The sequence below is a fragment of the Chiloscyllium plagiosum genome, unplaced genomic scaffold (assembly GCF_037043375.1).
Source record: "Chiloscyllium plagiosum isolate Xiang-an unplaced genomic scaffold, Cpla_swu_hap1 HiC_scaffold_12, whole genome shotgun sequence".
In the NCBI taxonomy this organism is placed as follows: Eukaryota; Metazoa; Chordata; class Chondrichthyes; order Orectolobiformes; family Hemiscylliidae; genus Chiloscyllium; species Chiloscyllium plagiosum.
In genome coordinates, this window is record NW_028270150.1 from 86,517,643 (window position 1) to 86,538,636 (window position 20,994).

General features: G+C 43.8%; 1 long non-coding RNA gene across 3 annotated transcripts in view; it reads right to left on the bottom strand.

Annotated features, from left to right (window-relative positions):
• LOC122554961 (uncharacterized) overlaps positions 1–20,994 on the bottom strand; it is a 112,694-nt gene that overhangs the window by 78,016 nt on the left and 13,684 nt on the right. The gene's annotated exons all lie outside the window — the stretch shown is intronic.

Sequence of the window (20,994 nt, forward strand, 5' to 3'; positions counted from 1 at the left end):
CTGTCCCCATGACTTGTCCGGATTTGTCCTACCTGCCTATCTCCTTTTCCACTTATCCACTCCACCCTCTCCTCCCTGACCTATCACCTTCATCCCCTCCCCCACTCACCCATTGTACTCTATGCTACTTTCTCCCCACCCCCACCCTCCTCTAGCTTATCTCTCCACGCTTCAGGCCTTTATTCCTGATGAAGGGCTTTTACCCGAAACGTCGATTTCACTGCTCCTTGTATGCTGCCTGAACTGCTGTGCTCTTCCAGCACCACTAATCCAGAATCTTGTATATTTATGTCTTTGGAATCTTATGAAGCAAGCAGGATACCTACACAATTTTAAAGAGCACACATCCCAGAAGGGAAAAACCTGTATGGACCCATATGAAACCAATTTGAGATCTACTGGCATAAAGTTGCTTTGAGCTGTGCGGATCTGGATATGTACTGGAGGTGACCACAATACTGATCAGAAATCTATTGGTCAGAAATCTGGCACCAATAGATTTCATGACATTTCAGCATGGACTCAGATTACTCCTACATTAGATCTCACGCTATCAACTTTTTGTGAATGTATGTGCTGTATACATAAAAACCATTTGAGCATTACGTTCATTATCTTGTGTTTTTTATTTTTAGACAGTCCGTGCCCCCCGGACTCCACATTCCACAGTCCCTGTCCCACCTCGCTCCCACAATCACAGTTTCCGTCATCACCCTCACAGTTCCTATACACCCCAATTACCCACCATAACAGCTCCCGAACCCTGATACCCACCCTCACAACCCCATCTCCCTAAATGCCTACCCTCACAGTTCTTGCACCCCTGACTTCCCACTTTGTAAATGGTTTTGTGTTTCTTGAATGTTTTTGGAGCACTCATCCAGGTAAGTGAGAGTATTCCAACATACTTTTGTCTTGTGTTTTGTAGGTGGTGAAGTATCAAGAAGTGAGATAGCCCCTGTAGAATTTTAAACTTTTCATGTGATCTGCAGCATAACATTTTTGTGGTTGGTCCAGTTCAAGTTTCTGGTTAATAGTGACCTCATCCAAATTGCTGGCAGTGGGGAATTTAGTGACAGTGCTGCATTTTAATGGCAGGTGGCTAGATTCTCTCTTACTGGAGAAGAATTTGACTGATTTGAAACTTTATACATGGCCAAAACTAATACATTTACTAAATCGATCAGAGGTACAGAATAAGTTTTCACCTTGCATCCGGACCAGCATACTTGATACCAGCAAATATACCATTTTCTAATTATTACATCCTGAGACTTCCATTTTTCTAAGCAATCTCTTCAGCAATGGTAGTACACACTTCTGAAGCAGGTGAGATTTGAAACTGGGCCTCCTGGGTTAGGACTCTAACACTGGCACCACATGAGCCCTTCCTGAAACTTCTACACTCTATGTTGACTTAATTTATTTAGCCACCATCCTTTACAACTATGTACTCTTGGGTTCTGTCAGTGTCTGAGACGAACACCTCTCCCAATAGGAAAACTTTGAATTTATTTTTCATCTGCTGCTCTGCATTCCAGTTTTGACTAGCAATTGGCATTTCAATGACATTTATACAGCCAATCGGAGTTGGCAAAAGCACTATTGCATTCCTATTAGACAAGAGGCACACAATAAATGGCAATTTCATCATCTAACAATGCAGAGGTACAACATTCCCTCAGAGCACCTCACCACCATTTCCACATTTGCATCACCCACTTTCAACTCACTCAATTTCTCCTTTTCTCTCAATCCAGGAGATGAAAGGGCATAATAGGGACAGTAGACAGAAAAAGCTTAGATGAGTGGAGGGATGACCAATTTCACAGTCCTCAGCCTCTATGGAGAAGATTGGTCCTGTTGGGATGACAAGATATCCATAGCCTGCCAACTGAGTTCGTACCACTCTTCATTTAACATCAACTCTCACAGTAACCCCGCTGTCAGTCTCATTCACTACACATCACCACTAAGCAATGGCCACAATACCTTTGCTCCCTTGTCTCTTGTTGGTACTGCCAGAATATTCACCACCTCCATGCAGAATTGGCCAGCTCCACTAGAAACCACAATCTCAATTTTCCTTCACCAGCTCAGATACTGACACCTCAGTTAGCCTAAGAAAGTTTGGAAGCACAATTTTATGAGCATACCACTGCAACAAGGTAAAAACAATGACTGCAGATGCTGGAAACCAGATTCTGGATTAGTGGTGCTGGAAGAGCACATCAGTTCAGGCAGCATACAAGGAGCAGCGAAATCGACGTTTCGGGCAAAAGCCCTTCATCAGGAATAAAGGCAGAGAGCCTGAAGCGTGGAGAGATAAGCTGGAGGAGGGTGGGGGTGGGGAGAAAGTAGCATAGAGTACAATAGGTGAGTGGGGGAGGGGATGAAGGTGATAGGTCAGGGAGGAGAGGATAGGTGGAAAAGGAGATAGGCAGGTAGGACAAGTCCGGACAAGTCATGGGGACAGTGCTGAGCTGGAAGTTTGGAACTAGGGTGAGGTGGGGGAAGGGGAAATGAGGAAACTGTTGAAGTCCACATTGATGCCCTGGGGTTGAAGTGTTCCGAGGCAAAAGATGAGGCGTTCTTCCTCCAAGCGTCTGGTGGTGAGGGTGCGGCGGTGAAGGAGGCCCAGGACCTCCATGCCCTCGGCAGAGTGGGAGGGGGAGTTGAAATGTCGGGCCACGGGGCTGTGTGGTTGATCCTCAGCAAAGGACTCACCTTCATCCCCCTCTGTCCACGCATCAATGAATTTAATACATGCCGTGACGCCGAACAATTCTTCTGTCGCCTCCGCCTCTGAGCGTACTTTCACAATCAGGATCCCCGCCCACCTTCCGAGGACCCCTTCGCCCACCTCCAACACACTGCATCCACCTGGACACCCCGCGCTGGCCTATTACCTGCCCTCGACCTCTTCATTTCCAACTGCCGCTGGGACATTAACCGCCTCAACCTGTCTACCCACCCCCCCCCCCACTCCAACCTCTCACCCTCACAACGCGCAGCCCTCCAATCCCTCTGCTTCAATCCCAACCTCACCATCAAGCCAGCGGATAAAGGGGGCGCAGTGGTAGTCTGGCACACTGACCTCTACACCGCTGAAGCCAAACGCCAACTTGAGGACACCTCTTCCTACTGCCCCCTCGACCATGACCCCACCCCCCCATCACCAAACCATCATCTCCCAGACCATACAGAACCTCATCATCTGAGGAGATCTCCCACCCACAGCTTCCAACCTCATAGTCCGGGAACCCCGCACTGCCCGGTTCTTCCTCCTTCCCAAGATCCACAAGCCTGACCACCCTGGCCGACCCACTGTCTCAGCATGCTCCTGCCCCACTGAACTCATCTCTATCTACCTCGACACTGTCCTATTCCCCCTAGTCCAGGAACTCCCCACATACGTTCAAGACACCACCCACGCCCTCCACCTCCTCCAAGATTTCCGTTTACCCGGGCCCCCAACGCCTCATCTTCACCATGGATATCCAATCCCTCTACACCACCATCCGCCATGACCAGGGCCTCCAAGCCCTCCGTTTTTCCCTTTCCAGACGTCCCCAACAGTACCCTTCCACCGACACTCTCATTCGTTTGGCCGAACTGGTCCTCACCCTTAACAATTTCTCCTTTGAATCCTCCCACTTCCTCCAGACCATAGGGGTAGCTATGGGCACACGTATGGGCCCCAGTTATGCCTGTCTCTTTGTTGGCTACGTAGAGCAGTTGATCTTCCGTAATTACACCGACACCATTCCCCATCTCTTCCTCCGCTACATTGATGACTGCATTGGCGCCACCTCGTGCTCCCGCGAGGAGGTTGAGCAATTCATCAACTTCACCAACACATTCCACCCTGACCTTAAATTTACCTGGACCATCTCTGACACCTCCCTCCCCATCTCCATTAATGACGACCGACATTTTTTACAAACCCACCTACTCCCACAGCTGCCTGGATTACACCTCTTCCCACCCTACCTCTTGCAAAAATGCCATCCCGTATTCCCAATTCCTCTGCCTCCGCCGTATCTGCTCCCAGGAGGACCAGTTCCACCACAGAACACACCAGATGGCCTCCTTCTTTAGAGACCACAATTTCCCTTCCCACGTGGTTAAAGATGCCCTCCAACACATCTCGTCCACATCCCGCACCTCCGCCCTCAGACCCCACCCCTCCAACCGTAACAAGGACAGAACGCCCCTGGTGCTCACCTTCCACCCTACCAACCTTCGCATAAACCAAATCATCTGCCGACATTTCCGCCACCTCCAAACGGACCCCACCACCAGGGATATATTTCCCTCCCCACCCCTTTCCGCCTTCCGCAAAGACCATTCGCTCCATGACTACCTGGTCAGGTCCACGGCCCCCTACAACCCACCGTCCCTTCCTGGAACCTTCCCCTGCCACCGCTGGAACTGTAAAACCTGCACCCACACCTCCTCCCTCACCTCTATCCAAGGCCCTAAAGGAACCTTCCACATCCATCAAAGTTTTACTTGCACATCCACTAATATCATTTATTGTATCCGTTGCTCCCGATGCGGTCTCCTCTACATTGGGGAGACTGGGCGCCTCCTAGCAGAGCACTTTAGGGAACATCTCCGGGATACCCGCACCAATCAACCACACCGCCCCGTGGCCCGACATTTCAACTCCCCCTCCCACTCTGCCGAGGATATGGAGGTCCTGGGCCTCCTTCACCGCCGCACCCTCACCACCAGACGCCTGGAGGAAGAACGCCTCATCTTCCGCCTCGGAACACTTCAACCCCAGGGCATCAATGTGGACTTCAACAGTTTCCTCATTTCCCCTTCCCCATCTCACCCTAGTTCTAAACTTCCAGCTCAGCACTGTTCCCATGACTTGTCCGGACTTGTCCTACCTGCCTATCTCCTTTTCCACCTATCCAATCCACCCTCTCCTCCCTGACCTATCACCTTCATACCCTCCCCCACTCACCCATTGTATTCTATACTACTTTCTTCCCACCCCCACCCTCCTCTAGCTTATCTCTCCACGCTTCAGGCTCTCTGCCTTTATTCCTGATGAAGGGCTTTTGCCCAAAACATCGATTTTGCTGCTCCTTAGATGCTGCCTGAACTGCTGTGCTCTTCCAGCACCACTCATCCAGATACCACTGCAACAGCTCCACAGCTGACTGAAGAAGATATACCTCAGGCTGCTGGCATTCACAGGACCACTGAGATCAGGGACCTCTTCACCTCTTGGCCAAAGAGGAGCCACTGACCAGTGCAGTTGGCAATCAGGGATTTGGTTTGCATGGTCAGGGAGGAACAGCAGCAGCAGCCAAGTATGTGAGACACAATGGCCCTCATTGCCAAGAAGCTGCAGAACTGCAGCAACTTGTAATACGACTGTCTGGCTGCCTCCTGGGCAGGTTGGCAGTTGCCATTGAGAGCTAGATCCAGTAACCTCAGGGTCTGCTGGAGAGGCATACACACCTGCACCCCATCACCCCAGAAACTGGTTCTCAGAACTGAAGACATGGCGATGTGGAGATTGTGAGAATCTGGCATGCATTCACATGCCCCTCCCTTGCAAAGAGTCAGGGGAGTGCCAGAAAGCATCCAGCTGGATGAGGAACCACATGCAGGACACACCAAAGGTGCCTGGACCCTTCACTACCATCCTGCCAGATCCCATCAGCCCTTGAAAGTTCAAGCCACTTTCTATAGCATTCACTTGCCTTTAGAAAGAAGACCCTCAGCATGTTTGACTAATGCCCCCTTAGTCATCCGACTAAACCTTTAAGGTCAACAGGCTCTGCTGTTAAGAAGGCTCCGTTCACCCCAACTGCGGAATCACGGACTACACTGTGACATAGTGGGAGGGTGAAAAAGAAGAAAATCTATTGAGGGCACTCTGGTGGCATCAGTCACATTGTACTGCACATAAATTCTTAATTTGGCTGTATCTGTTTGTCTGACTGACTGCGTGGCCTGAATGTAACGATGGCAGCTGAAACCTCAATTCAGGAAATACCATGGTTCAACATCTGTGTTAAGAATCTAGTGCAGCAGGTGAAAGCAAAATAGTCAAGACGTATACAGGGCACTGAGTCCTGCTGACACCTTTGCCCCCCATTCTACAATATCCCTAATCATTCCTTGGCCTGTGTCCTGACTTGTTGGTGTGAATGAGTTAACCAGCAATGCATGGGACCCGAAGGTGCACAACACAAACGGAGCTAAAGCATTTTTCATGGCCGGCCAGAATTTAGGAATCTCACAGATTCATGGGTCTGTGTATAACGTTGTTTCCCTTTAAACAGCCTCACATCAGTGAGTCCTGCTGCTCCCTCCCTCAGAGTCCAAACAATTATCCTTCCACCTGACCTTGGCCAATTCCCAAGACTGGTTTGCAAGGTTGTCTGTGTAATCACCCCCTGACTGATGGATACCTCCATGGACTTTGATGAGGACTACTCCCCTAATACTTTGAAATATGGTGTTTGCTTACTGCAAATAGCAGGTTTGCTGTGTAAACTGCTGTAACATGGTGTAGGTGTGAAAGTGGTATATCACACTGCCATACAGCAAAATTGGATGAGGTCTGCTGATCAGCAAGGCAATCAGCCTGGTTGTGTGACTGTGCTAACAGGAAAGACAGGGATGCTGTGAGCAGGCAGGTTGGCACTAAGTAAGCAAGCACTAAGCAAGTGAGCAGCCCTGAAACGCAACCTGGTCCATTTGTGAGCTGGGTCCCTGCATGCAAAGTGTCCTTCAGCAGCTTTTCAGTACTAATTGCCGGTGTGCCCTGCAGTGCCAACTTATGCTGCATATGCGACCTGTAGCATGGTCATCAGAGACTGAAAAATGTGAAATGCTAATGTTGATGAATGAGGAGTACATGCAATGTTCCCCGTAAGCACATTTCAAGAAGTTCTCGATCCAGAAGTCACTGCTATGCATGGACGTCAGAGGCCCGTGCAGCTAGAAAGCAAATTAGAGGGAATGCTGAGTGCATACAACTGGTGCCCATGGTTCATGCCTGAGACGCTGTTTGGTGCTAAGCGACATGGAGGCAGTTTACAGCCAGCAGCCAGCTGAAGTCACAAGACACCTTCTCTGACATCTTCGTTGAGAATTCACAACTACCAGTGTGCTCAGCACATTTGGGAAGATAGGAAATTGATTATGAATGAAATATGTTGCAATGTTAATAAGGCATTCATAACAAGCTATAATCCCCCTTAATTGGCAACTCACGACTTTCTAATGGGAAAATTGCATCACCACTCATCAAATTCATAAAACAAGCAGTGAGTTGCTACTGATGTTGAGATGAGTCTCACTGGACTTCTCACCCGATTCTACCACAGATCTCACTAAAGTATACATTCCTCAAAAACTTATCAGATACCACCTACATGGCTTAACAGACTTCACCTTACACTTAAATTCATCTTTAAAATGGAACATTCAAATAAGCTCCCTTTTCTCAATGTCATAATTGTGAAATTGGCCTGGGGGTATACTACTACTGGCTACTGCAAATCTACCTTCATTGGTAAATACACATTGGGGTTGGGGTTTTGTAGCACACTGAGACCTGATGAAGAGTACCCCAGGACTTTGTGGGAGGCTAGGAAGGAACTTGCAGGGCCCCTTGCAGAGTTATTGTATCATTGACAGCCACAGGTGAAGTGCCCAAAGATTAGAGGGTGGCTAATGTTGTGTCATTATTTAAGAAAGGTTGCAGGGAAATGCCTCAGAATTACACAGCAGTGAGCCTTAACATCCTTTGTGGGTATGTTGTTAGAGGGGATTGAGAGATAGAATCTACAGGTACTAGAAGAGGCAAGGACCTATTTGGGATAGTCAGCAAGACTTTGTGCATGGAAAATTGTGTTTCACGGATTTGTTGAGTTTTTTAAATGAGTGAGCAAGCAAGTAGATGAGGGCAGTGCAGTAGACATTATCTACATGGACATTTGCAAGGCCTTTGACATGGTACTGCATGGTAGGTTGTTGAGTAAGGCTAAATCTCATGGGATCTTGGTAGACCTAACCAATTGGATACAGAGGGTGATGGTAGAGAGTTGTTTTTCAGACTGAAGGCCTGTGACCAGCGGTGTGCTGCAGGGATTGGTGCTGGGTCCACTGTCATTCATCAGTTATTCAAATGATTTGGATGAGAATTTAGAAAGTATGGTTCACACATTTGCAGCTAACACCACAATTGGTGGTATAGTGGACAGTAAAGATCGTTATCTGGGAAAACAGTGAGATCTTGATCAACTGGGCCAATGAACTCAGGAATGGCATGTGGAGTTTAATTTAGATAAATGTGAAGTGTTGCATTTAAGAGAAACCAGGGCAGGAATTACACAGTAAATGGTAGGGCCCTTGGGAGTGTTATAGAACAAAGAGATCTGGGGGTACAAGTTCATAGCTCCTTGAAAATTGAGCCACAGGTAGAGAGGGGGGGGTGAACAAAGGTTTCAGCATATTTGCTTTCACTAGTCAGAGCATTGAGTATAGAGTAGGAACATCTTGTTACAGCAGTACAAGACATTGGTGAGGCCATGTCTGGAGTACTGTACGCAGTTCTGGTTTCCCGAATATAGAAAAGATATTATTAAACCAGAAAGAGTGCAGAAAAGATTTACGAGGATGCTACCTGGACTGAAAGGTTCGAGTTATAAGGAGAGGTTGGATAGGTTGGGACTTTCTTTCCCTGCAGCATAATAGACTTAGAAGTGCTTTACAGAGGTCTATAAAATCATAAGAGGCATAGATAAGATAGCTAGCTGACTGCTGGTTCCCCATGGTAGGGGAGTCTATAACTAGAGGGCATTGGTTTAAGATGAGAGGGGTGAAATACAAAAAGGGCCAGAGGGACAATATCTTCACGCAGAGAGTGGCGAGTGTCTGGAATGGTCTGCCAGAGGTAGTGGTAGAAGAGAGTACAATTTTGCCATTTAAGAAACATTTAGACAGGTACTTGGATGGAATAGCTATGGAGGGATATAGACAGTATGCAGGCAAATGGGATTAATTTGAATTGTGAAAACTGGGCAGCATGGGCAAGTTGGACTCCTATTCTGCAGACCTCTATGAATCTAAGACTCTATAGTCCTACTTCTGAGCTAGAAAATAAAGATTTAAATCCCACCTGCCCCTGACTTCTAATTCTGAAAAATGCCCAGTCTACCTAAAATTAGGTAAGATATCTCAAATGTTTGATCAACAAGTGTTTCACATAGCTATTATTCAGAGCAACACAAGTAGTGTTAGCCACTAACAACTTGCTACTAACAATACAAACGGTATTCTGCCCAACACACAAGTGAGTAATGTGATTCATCAATTTCAGTGCCCATGGATGCCAGGTATACAGGCCACACATCCCAAATGGATCATATAAAACAGCATGGCTTTCAGCTATTCGCAACAAACAAGGTATTGACCATATCCAACCAGTTTGCCCTTGCAAAACTCACAACACAGTGTCCAACATTAGAAGTGCTTCTACAATGTTTGCTGCATCACTCTAAGCAGGTGAACAATTACACTGACAACCAATTTCGGATTGTCAGTCAAGTTCACAGTGTTATGCACTTGAATGTACTGAAAACTACTTGTATCAGTACACAAAGTCCTATTTTCTCTAGACAGAAGGAACATGTGAGGCACTGTGCCCTGTTTCAACTCAATGAAATATATGAAAGCTATTCATTGGTTCATTTCTTGGTGGAGTTATGCGTAATGAGGAAGATTGTCAAGGGATATAGCAAGAAATAGGTCAGTTGGAAAGTTGGGTGGAGAAATAGCAGATAGAGTTTAATCAGGACAAGCGTGAGGTGATGCATTTTGTGAGGGTAACTGCAAGAGGAATCAGCACAGTAAATGAGAGGACTCTTAGCAGCATTGATATATAGAGGAATCTTGGGGTGCAAGTCCATAGTTCCCTGAAAGTGGCAACACAAGTGGATAAAATGGTAAAGAAGGCACTTGGCATGCTTGCTTTCATCGGTTGAGGAATTGAGTAGAAAGGTTGGCAAGTCATGTTGCAGCTGTATAAAAAACTTTAGTTAGACCACATTTGGTTCATTTCTCAGGGTAATGCCTTCACCAGACAAAGTCCATCTGGCGTGTTTAAAATTTAAACAAAACCTGGCAGTTAATTGACAATCATTAACTTGTATATTTTCCATAACAATGGGTCTATCAATTGGATTCACAAACAATCAGTACTCTCCTCCCATATGGTACAAATATGGTTTTCCCCTCAAATTGTCCTAATAAGTGCAAGAGATAGCACTTCAACAAAATATGTCTTTTTAGAACATTAAGCATAGAACAATGCAGCATAGGAACAGGCCCATTGGCCCACTATATCTGTGCTGACCATGATGCCATTCTAAACTAATTTCATCTGCCCGCATATGGTCCATGGCCCTCTATTCCCTGGCTGTTCATGTGTCTATCTAAATGCCTCTTAAACATTACTATCATTTTTGCTTCTACACCTCTCTGGTTGCGCATTCCAATCATTTAACCACACTGTTTAAAAAACTTGCTTCTCCTTTAAAATTTTACCCCCTCATCTTAAATCTATGCCTCCCAGTACTTAACATTTCCATCCTGGGAAAAAAGACTTCGACTATCTATGCCTCTGATAATTTGATATACCATCAGGGCATCCCTCAGCGTCCAATGCTCTGGTGAAAACATTCCACTTTTTCCAACCTCTCCCCATAGCTAATACACTCCATTCCAGGCAACACCCTAGTAAACTCCGTTTGCATCCTCACCAAAACTTCTATATCATTCCTATAGTATGGCGACCAAACTACACACAATAGTCCAAATGTGGCCGAACTAAAGTTTTATACAGCTGCAACATGACTTGCCAACTTTTCTACTCAATGCCTTAACCGATGAAGGCATTGCCACATGCCTTCTTTACTATTTTATCCACTTGTGTTACCACTTTCAGGGAACTATGGACTTGCACCCCAAGATTCCTCTGTATATCAATGCTGCTAAGAGTCCTCTCATTTACTGTACTGATTCCTCTTGCAGTTAACCTCACAAAATGCATCACCTCACGCTTGTCCAGATTAAACTCCATCTGCTATTTCTCCACCCAACTTTCCAACTAATGTATTTCCTGCTGTGTCCCTTGACAATCTTCCTCACCACCAATAACTCCACCAATTTTCATGTAGGCCGCAAACATACTAATCAAACCACCTACGTTTTCATCTAAATCATGACAGAGAACCAAGCACTGAACTTTGCAGAACGCTGCTGGTCACAGGTCTCTCATCAGAAAAACACCCCTCCCACAATTACCATCTATCTTCTGTGAACAAGCTAATTTTGTATCTAATTTATCAACTCACTGTGGATCCCATGTGAGTTAATCTTTTGGACCAGCCTATGAGAAATCTTGTCAAAAGCTTTAGTAAAGTCCATGAGGACTACATCCTATCATCAACAATCATCTTTGTTACTTCCTCAAAAAAACTCCAAGTTGTGAGACAAGACCTCCGCCCCAGCATAAAGCCATGCCGACTATCTCTAATAGGTCCATTCTTTTCCAAATGCAAGTAAATTCTGTCCCTAAGACTCTCCCAAAAATTTCCCTACCACTGCTCTAAAGCTCACCAGCCTCTAATTTCCTGGATTATCCCTGTTACCTTTCTGAATCAAAGGAATGACATCGGCAATTCTTCAACTTTCTGGGACCTCGCCAGTGTCTAAAGAGGATACAAAAATCACTGTAAAAGCCCCAGACATCTCGTCCCTTGTGTCTCTCAGATTCCTGGGTTAGATCCCATCAGTCCTTGGGAATTTATCTACCTTAATGTTTTTCAAGACATCCAACACCCCCTCCTTCCTTATTTTGCCACCAACATACCCCTCCTTAATCTTACCATCATCCACGTCCTTCTCATTGGTTAATACTGTTGCAAAGTACTCATTAAGAACCTCATCCACTTTTTCTGGTTTCATGCATAAATTCTTCTGTCCTTAAAATGACATACTCTTTCTCTAGCTACCCTATTGTTTCTATACACAAATAGAATACCTTGGGTTTCTTCTTATTCATACTTTCCAAGCAATTCATGGCCCCTTTTAATCCTCCTAATTCTTTAAGTTCTTTCTTGCATCCTTTATATTCCTCAAGGCTCGTGTCTTCAGCAATAATTTTCATTATGGTGTTAAATATATATTTTATTTCCAAATGCCAGATTATCCTCCCACTGCCAGGATTGAAAGTGGGTCTTTGGTCTATTTGAATGGATGGCGAGAACCTGTTAGAAATAATACCAGCCGTAGCCATCAGCCCTCATTTAGAACTACTGGAAAATAAAAGGCTCGGCTGAGGCTGCAGATAGTAGAAGAAAGTGCCTAAAGTTTGAGGTGCCTCGAAGGTCAGGTATGTATTTGCAGTTCCTGTGCCAGGGTTAGGCAGGCAGAACCCAACAAAAGGAGGGGTGAGTTTTCCAGCACTCATGCAGAGCCACAGAGTAGCCACTCCCATCAAGGGACACCACCATTGGCCATGGACACACCATTAAAAAAAGGCCCCAACCTTCATTGCTAGGAAGCTACAATTGTTTGTCTGGCAACTCATCACAGAGCAGCAGTCCACCTGATGCCTATTGAAGTACTGGACAGGGTGGAAAGCATTTGTGATTTAGTTACTTTTGATTGGTTTAATTGGTTGCCCACCACTTGTCATTCCCCTGTCAGAATAACCTATGGTGATAGGAAGACGTCAGGTTTCACATCTCCTGCTTTCTGATGCTAGTATACTAAGTATCCTGCCTCTTAGCTCGTCCCTATGGGGCTAGTAAGATCCAGCCCATAGATTCTCCAATGGGAGGGTCACGAGTATCTCAAACTAAGTTTTCAAGATAGAAATAAAAATAATAGGTCCTCCAGGATATTTGAAACTTCAAGTATCCTGAAGAATGAACAAATTTCATTCGAATTAAATGATTTCCTGATGAAGATGCTACTTTCTTGTTGTTATTATTGGGATTTGTTAGTAAAATTTCTATCTTGGTTGATCGCATATAGGTCTCACGTCCTCAGGTTTTTGTAGCAAATTAGCTATCAGACAATTAGCTGTAAACAGGTACAATATGCATTATTTCTTCAGATTCCAATAAGGGAAATAACTTTAACGATCACCAAACCAAACCACATAACATAAGCTCCCAACAGCACCTTCATCAAATAAGTCTACATTGTTCCGTTTACACAGCAGTGCACTTTGGCCCAACATTTGCACAAGGGCATAATGCTTGAGCATTGTGTTGAGGTTCTAACATTACTCAACAGTTGTACAAGTATGAACTTCAATCAAATTGAATAAATCTTATCATTGGCTCTCTGAATTATGACATTTCATGTTTGATTCTCTTTTTGCTCCCAATTTTTATTACTTTTCTTTCACTCACCGCTTTTTTTTACTTGTTCACAGCATGTGGTCATCATGGGCTAGGCCAACATTTATTGCCCAATCCTAATTGCCCAGAGAACTGTGAATTGCTATTGGTCTAGAGTCACATGTAGAACAGATAAGGTCAGAAGTTTATTCCATTAAGGACATTAGTGAACCAGGTGGGTTTTCTACATGGTTTAATAGTCATCATTAAACTCTTAATTCCAGATTTTTAATATGTTTAAATTCTACCATCTACCATATCAAATTCAGGTCCCCAGAACATTACCCTCATCTCTGGCTTAATGCTCTAGCTATAACACCACTAGGCCATCTCTTCCCACTTCACCACCGTGCCATGCACTAATTCTTGATTGAGAAAGTAAGCAAGTAACTTGATTCTAGAACTCTGCTAGTTACATATCTGACCTATTTGTTGGACCCCCTAGAAACAAATAATCTACTAGTATTCCCTCACCTAAGTGGCACATTCAGTAATTGGTTTGAGTGGCTCAAGTGGAATTTAAGTCTTATTAAGGAACTGCAAGACTCAATTGACATTTAATTACGGAAGTCCAAAGCATCTTCCCAGTATTGTGGTCTGTGCTGCAGTAGTAGTGTCCCTACCTTTGGGCCAGAGGTCCTGGATTCATGTCCTAACTACATCAGAGGTGTGTCATAATAAGACCATAAGACATAGGAACAGAAATTAGGCCATTCAGTCCATTGAGTCTGCTCCACCATTCAATCATGGCTGATAGTGGGAAAATGGGTTGAAGAACTTATTTATCTCTGTTTTAAATATACTCAATGACCTGGCCTCCAAAGCCTTCTGTGGCAATGAATTACACAGATTCACCACTCTTTGTCTAAAGAGGTTTCTCCTTATCTCCATTCTAAGAGGTCTTCCCTTTACTCTAAGGCTGTGTCTTCGAGTCCTCGTCTCCCCTGCCAATGTAGACACCTTCCTAACGTCCACGCTGTCCAGGCCGTTCAGTATTCTGAAAGTTTCAATCAGATCCCCCCTCATCCTTCTAAACTCCATCAAGAATAGATCCAGAGTCCTCAAACGTTCCTCATATGTTAAGTCTTTCATTCCCAGCATCACTCTCATGAATCTCCTCTGGACCCACTCCAGGGCCAATACATCTTTCCTGAGATATGGGGCCAAAATTGCTTACAATACTCCAAATGTGTCTGTTCAGAGCCTTATAAAGTCTCAGATGTACATCTCTGCTTCTATATTCTAGCCCTCTTGAGATGAATGAAACATTATATCTGCCTACCCAACTACCAACTCAACCTGCAAGTTTACCTCAAGAGAAACCTGGACTAGGACTCCCAAGTCCATTGAACTTCAGATGTCTGAATGTTCTCCCCATTTCAAAAATAGTCCATGCCTGTATTTTTCCTACCAAAGTACATGACTTCACACTTTCCCACATTGTATTTCAACTGCCATTTCTTTACCCACTCTCCTAACCTATCTAAATCTTTCGGCAGCCTTCCCGCCTCCTCAATACAAGCTGCCCCTCCACATATCCTTTGCAAACTTAGTCCGAATGCCCTCAGTTCCTTCATCCAAATCATTAATGTATAAAGTGAAAAGTTGTGGTCCCAACACCGACCCTTATGGAACACCACTCGTCACTGGCTTCCGTCCTGAGAAGGAACCTTGTATCCCCACTCTCTGCCTTCTGCCAGACAGCCAATCTTCTATCTATGCTAGTATCTGGCCTCTAACACCATAGGTCCTTATCTTACTCAGCAACCTCCTGTGCGGCACCTTCTGGAAGGCCTTATCAAAGGCCTTCTGGAAGTCCAGATAGATAACATCCATTGTCTGTCCTTAGTCTGAGCTGCTCGTTACCTCCTCAAAGAATTTTAACAGATTTGTCAAGCATGACTTCCCCTTAATGAAACCATGTTAATTTTGCCCTATTTTACCATGCACTTCCAAGTATTCAGAAATGGACTCCAAAATCTTCCCAATGACTGAGGACAAGCTAATCAGCCTATAATTTCCTGTCTTTTGCCTTGCTTCCTTCTTAAACAGGGGGGTTACATTAGTGATTTTCCAGTCCTCTGTGACGCTTCTTGACTCCAGTGATACCTGAAAGATCACTATTAAAGCCTCCACAATCTCTTCACACCTGGTCTACACGATAATATCCTTCAAAAAGTTGATTAAAAATATTCACCAGTGTTCCATATGATGCAAAAATATAAAAAATGGCTGGGGAAGAAAGACTTGCCATTAAAAAGTCTGGTTTCTTCCTTGACTTCTACAATTTCAAAAGGAATAATCTGTTGCAACAGTAAAAAAGAATGGTCAGATTTACAATTGACGTACACTGCATTTTCTCCTGTGAGCTCAAATGGGAAGGTAATTTACAAAGTGAGCAAATATTTAGAATTGTTCTATCACATTATCTATTCGCATATAGAATGCCGTTCTTAACTAAGGTACAATTGAACATTAATAGTAATGTTAAAGAGGACGTTTTTGGCTTATTAGATCTTTTCCCTTCCTGTGATTCAGAGCTCTGGGTTCATATCCCACTCCAGGAATTGGCCAAAGAAGACATATCCATAACAAGGCCAAACAGTTTGAGTGATTATACAAGTGCATTCTGCTCAAGCAAACTGGATTTCTTGGGGTCTAATTGGCCCAACTGGCTGGGTGGCAAGGGTGGGTCAGACTGTTGTCAATAGAATAGTTGGAATGGATTTTAGACTAGTCTCCTTACTCTAGAGGTCATTGTGCTATGGGTTAGAAACTTTATTGCTGGAACAGCACAGCAGGTCAGGCAGCATCCAGGGAACAGGAGATTCGACGTTTCGGGCACAGGCCCTTCTTCAGGAAAACGTCGAATCTCTTGTTCCCTGGATGCTGCCTGACCTGCTGTGCTGTTCCAGCAATAAAGTTTCAACTTTGATCTCCAGCATCTGCAGACCTCACTTTCTCCTGCTATGGGTTAGAACTGTCTTTGCTCAGAAAACTGAAGAAGTGTTGTGAACAGATGCAAAGTTAATAACAATTCATGAGTTTCAGTCAACTGTGTGAAGTCACAGAAATCCGATATAGATAGGTCAAATATATATTCGTTGAAAACATTCACTTAATTAGATTTTCCAATTTCAGTCCTTCAGTAAATATAATAATGCAAAGGTGTTTACAGTGCTGTTGGGAAGGAAGTTCCAGGAATTTAACCCAACAACGGTGAAGGAACAGGATCTAGTTCCATGTCAGAAGGATTTGTAGCTTGTAGAGCATCATGCAGGAGGTCATGTTCCCATGCATCTGCTGATCTTGTTCTTCTTTATGGTAGAGACTGCAGGTGTGGAAGAGTTTTGATAAGTTGCTACAATGTATCTTGTAGTTGATACACAATGACAGCAGTCATTATGTTTCATCTAACTTCCATGTAACCATAATGAGGCATAGGTTGTAAGTTTGCTCGCTGAGCTGGCAGGTTTGCTTTCAGATGTTTAATCACCATGCTAGGTAACATCATCAGTGAGCCTCCTGTGAAGCGCTGGTGTTCTGTCCGTTTTCTGTTTATCTGTCTTGGTCTGTTAAGATGGGTGATATCATTTTTCTCAGAGGTTGGTAAATGGAGTTCAAATCTGTGTGTTTATCGATGGAGTTCCAGTTTGAATGCCAGGCCTCTAGGAATTCCCATCCGTTCTCTGTTTGGCCTGACCTAGGATGGATGTGTTGTCCCAATCAAAGTGGTGTCCCTCTTCCTCTGTTATGTAAGGATACTAGTGATAGTGGGTCATGTCTTTTGGTGGCTAGTTGGTGTTTGTGTATCCTATTGGCTAGTTCTCTGCCTGTCTGTCCAATGTAGTGTTTGTTACACTCCTTGCATGGTATTTTGTAAATTACATTCGTTTTGCTGGTTGTTGGTATAGGGTCCTTTAGGTTCATCAGTAGCTGATTCAATGTGTTGGTAGATTTGTGGGTGACAATGATGTCAAGGGTCAGAGTACTCTGGTAGTCATCTCAGAGATGTCTTTGATGTATGGCAGTGTGGCTAGGGTTTCGGGGCTTGTTGTGTCTACTTGTTTGGGTTTTGTTGTTTAAGAATCGGCGGACGTGTTTATTGAGTACCTGTCCTTCTTGAAGATACTGTATAGGTATTTTTCTTCTGCTGTTCATAGTTCCTGGGTGCTACAGTAGGTTGTGGCCCGTTTAAATAATGTCCTGATGCAGTTGCATTTGTGGGTGTTGGGATGATTACTTCTGTAGTTAAGTATCTAGTCTGTGTGTGTTGCTTTCCTGTAGATGCTGGTCTGCAGTTCTCCATTAATTGTTCGTTCCACTGTGACATCTAGAAAGGGGAGTCTGTTGATGATCTCTTCATATTTTGTGAAATTTATGCCAGTAAGGATGTTGTTGATGATGTTATAGGTTTCTTCTTTATTCCGTTTTGTGATGACAAGACACATAAATAGAAAGCGGGACGAACACCAGTGCTTCACAGGAGGCTCACTGATGGTGTGACCTAGCATGGTGACAAAACATCTGAAATCAAACCTCCCAACTCAGCGAGCAAGGTTACAACCTGAACCTCAGCCTGAGCTATAAACATTCTCAAAACTTGCATAATGAGGCATGCCAGTACATTTATCTTTCTAAGCGAGTCTCAATCAATAACAAAGATACACATATGAACAAATGAAACCAATGTGAAATATTGACCTATCTATACTGGATTTTACATCTGTGACTTCATACAGTTGACTGACACTCAAAATTATTATTAATGTTGCATCTGTTCACAGCACTTCTTCAGTAACTTTTGTAACTGAATTCAAAAGAAGTCATACTGGACTCAAAACATTAACTCTGTTTCTCTCTCCCCAGATGCTGCCAGATATGCTGAGTTTCATCAGCATTTTCTGTGTTTGCTTCAGAATTCCACAGTACTGTGTTCTTACTTCTATAATATGTTTGGCTTCACGCTGTCAGCTGATTTGCAAAAACCCTCATCGTTGCCTTTGTGACTTCTCATCTTGATTATTCAATCACTCTTCTAGCTGGATTCCCACATTCTACCCACTAACCTTTACTGATTGTTACTTAACCCACAGTAAGTCACTTACCCATAATCCCTGTGCCTGCTGACCGACATTAGTTCCCAGTCTTATCCTTGTTTTCAATTCCCTCCTTCCCAACTTCCTTCCCAACAGCACTGTCAACACCTTTCCTCATCTCTGTAATCTCCCCCAATATTACAACATTACATGTTAACTGCTCTCATGTTTGTGCATTCTCTGTTATAATTGCTTCAACAATAGTCAATGTTTTCAGAAGGCTAGGTTCTAAGTTCTGGAATTGCCTCATTTGCCTTTCCACCTCTCACTTTCCTCCTTTAAAGCACTTACTAAAATCTACCTCTTTTTATCTCTTGGCTTGGCTTGGCTTCTTAATTAATGTATTGTCTTGTGAAGTACCTTGGGGTGTTCCAATATATTAAAAGGATGTGTGATTGTAAATTCTATGTATATCAGCAATCCTCATTGTAAATTATTCCCTTTACAATAAAAATTGGCTCAAGGGATTAGAAACAAAAAAAACTGCAGATGCTGGAATCCAAACTGGACAGACAGCATCAGGAGGTGCAGAAGTCGACGTTTTGGATATAATGACCATTCACCTGCCTCTCTTCCAACCGAGTTTACTGCATCAGGTGTTCCCTATGTGGTCTTTTCTACAGCAGAGAGACAGAACATAAACTTAGGGAACAGTCCACAGGGTTCGACCGGACCTCCCAGTCACTGCCCATTTCAATTCCCTCAACGACCCCCTTTCCGACATGACCATCCTTGGCCTCCTCCATTGCCAAAACAAACCACAGCTCCTTAGCTTCCATCTGAGCACCCTATAGCCTGGAGGACAACATTGAGTTATCCAATTTCAAATAACCTCCCTCCCCATCCCCTGACTCTCTTCCCATTCCTCCCCCTGCCTTCCACTGCTCCCTGCGACCAACCGGATTCATCCATCCCATTGACCAACCAGGTCATACCCTCTCCATCTTCACCTATCCCCACTTCACCACCCTGCCCCACACCTCCCACTTTATCTACAGCTCCCCTCACATCCATCCCCAATCCTGAAGAAGGCTTATACCCAAAACATCGATTTCTGCACCTCCTGATGCTGCCTGGCTTGTTGTCTTCTTCCAGCCTCCTGTCTATCCACTACTCAAGGGATTAGAAAGCAGCTACCAGCACACATTTCTATGCTCTCAAAGTGCATTCTTGTGTTAATTGCTACTGTTTCCCCTGAGTGTCAGCATTTGGACACATGATGTTGCAGTGCTATGGTGTGTAGTGGTGATGTGTATGACACTGCATTGATTGTGTAATGCTCATCTGCAGTGTTTTATTTAAATTTGCATCTTGTGGGCTTCAGAACGTTTTTTTTTAAATGCAGCCTTCATGCAAAACTTTGTGCTAAATATTGTTAAATTTGTCTGTGTAAAAGACACCTGACATTGTTAAATCTGTTTTTCTCCTTTCATGTTTATAAGGAGCTGACATTCTCCAGCAACGTCCAGCAGGTGATGTCAGAGTCCCAAGCAGCCCTAAAGCTTAAATAACTCAGCTCTGTTGGTGGCTATATTAAATACATTATGAATTTAAAAGAATTGTTTTTATTTAGCAGTCTTCCTGTGCTGGTAGTTAAGGATTAGTAATTCAATATTCCCAAACAATCTTAAATACTATATTTGTAAATTAATAAATATAATATAATTGTCATGTCATGCCCAAGACTCATAGTGCACATCAACACAATCACAAAGACAAAAACCCGGAAAACCCTCTGCCTTATTAAATCTATTAAGCATGAATACATGTACCTTCTGTGCTTTAGACAACTATGACACTAAGTTATGACTGTCATCAATGCAAAGCCAAGCAATTTATTACAATTTTCTTCTCTTATATGGAAGTCAATAAGTAAAAGCTGACTGTCATTACTAAATTATTTGACAGGATAGGAAGGTTGCATTGCATCGTGTAGATTATTTGCCAACACATACTCATAACTCAGGAGAAAGTGAGGACTGCAGATGCTGGAGACCAGAGTTGAAAAATGTGGTGCTGGAAAAACACAGCAGGCCAGGCAGCATCCGAGGAGCAGGAGAATCGACGTTTCGGGCATAAGCCCTTCTTCGAGTTTATGCCCGAAACGTCGATTCTCCTGCTCTTCGGATGCTGCCTGGCCTGCTGTGTTTTTCCAGCACCACATTTTTCAATACTCATAACTCAATTTGTTTTACATCAAATTATAAGGAGAAATTATAATTTTTAAAATGTCACTACATATTTAAATTCAAAAGTGATATTATGGTACTAAACCTATTAAACAGTGTTTGTTATCTCTGATAACCTTGTTAACCAATAACTGTCACAAATTAACATTAATAATAGCTGATTTAAAACAATAGCATTTTACAAGTTTGCTGATTTCGAGTGAGTATTTGAACTGACTGAGTCCTTTCCACGAAATGTGCACGTATATGTAAATA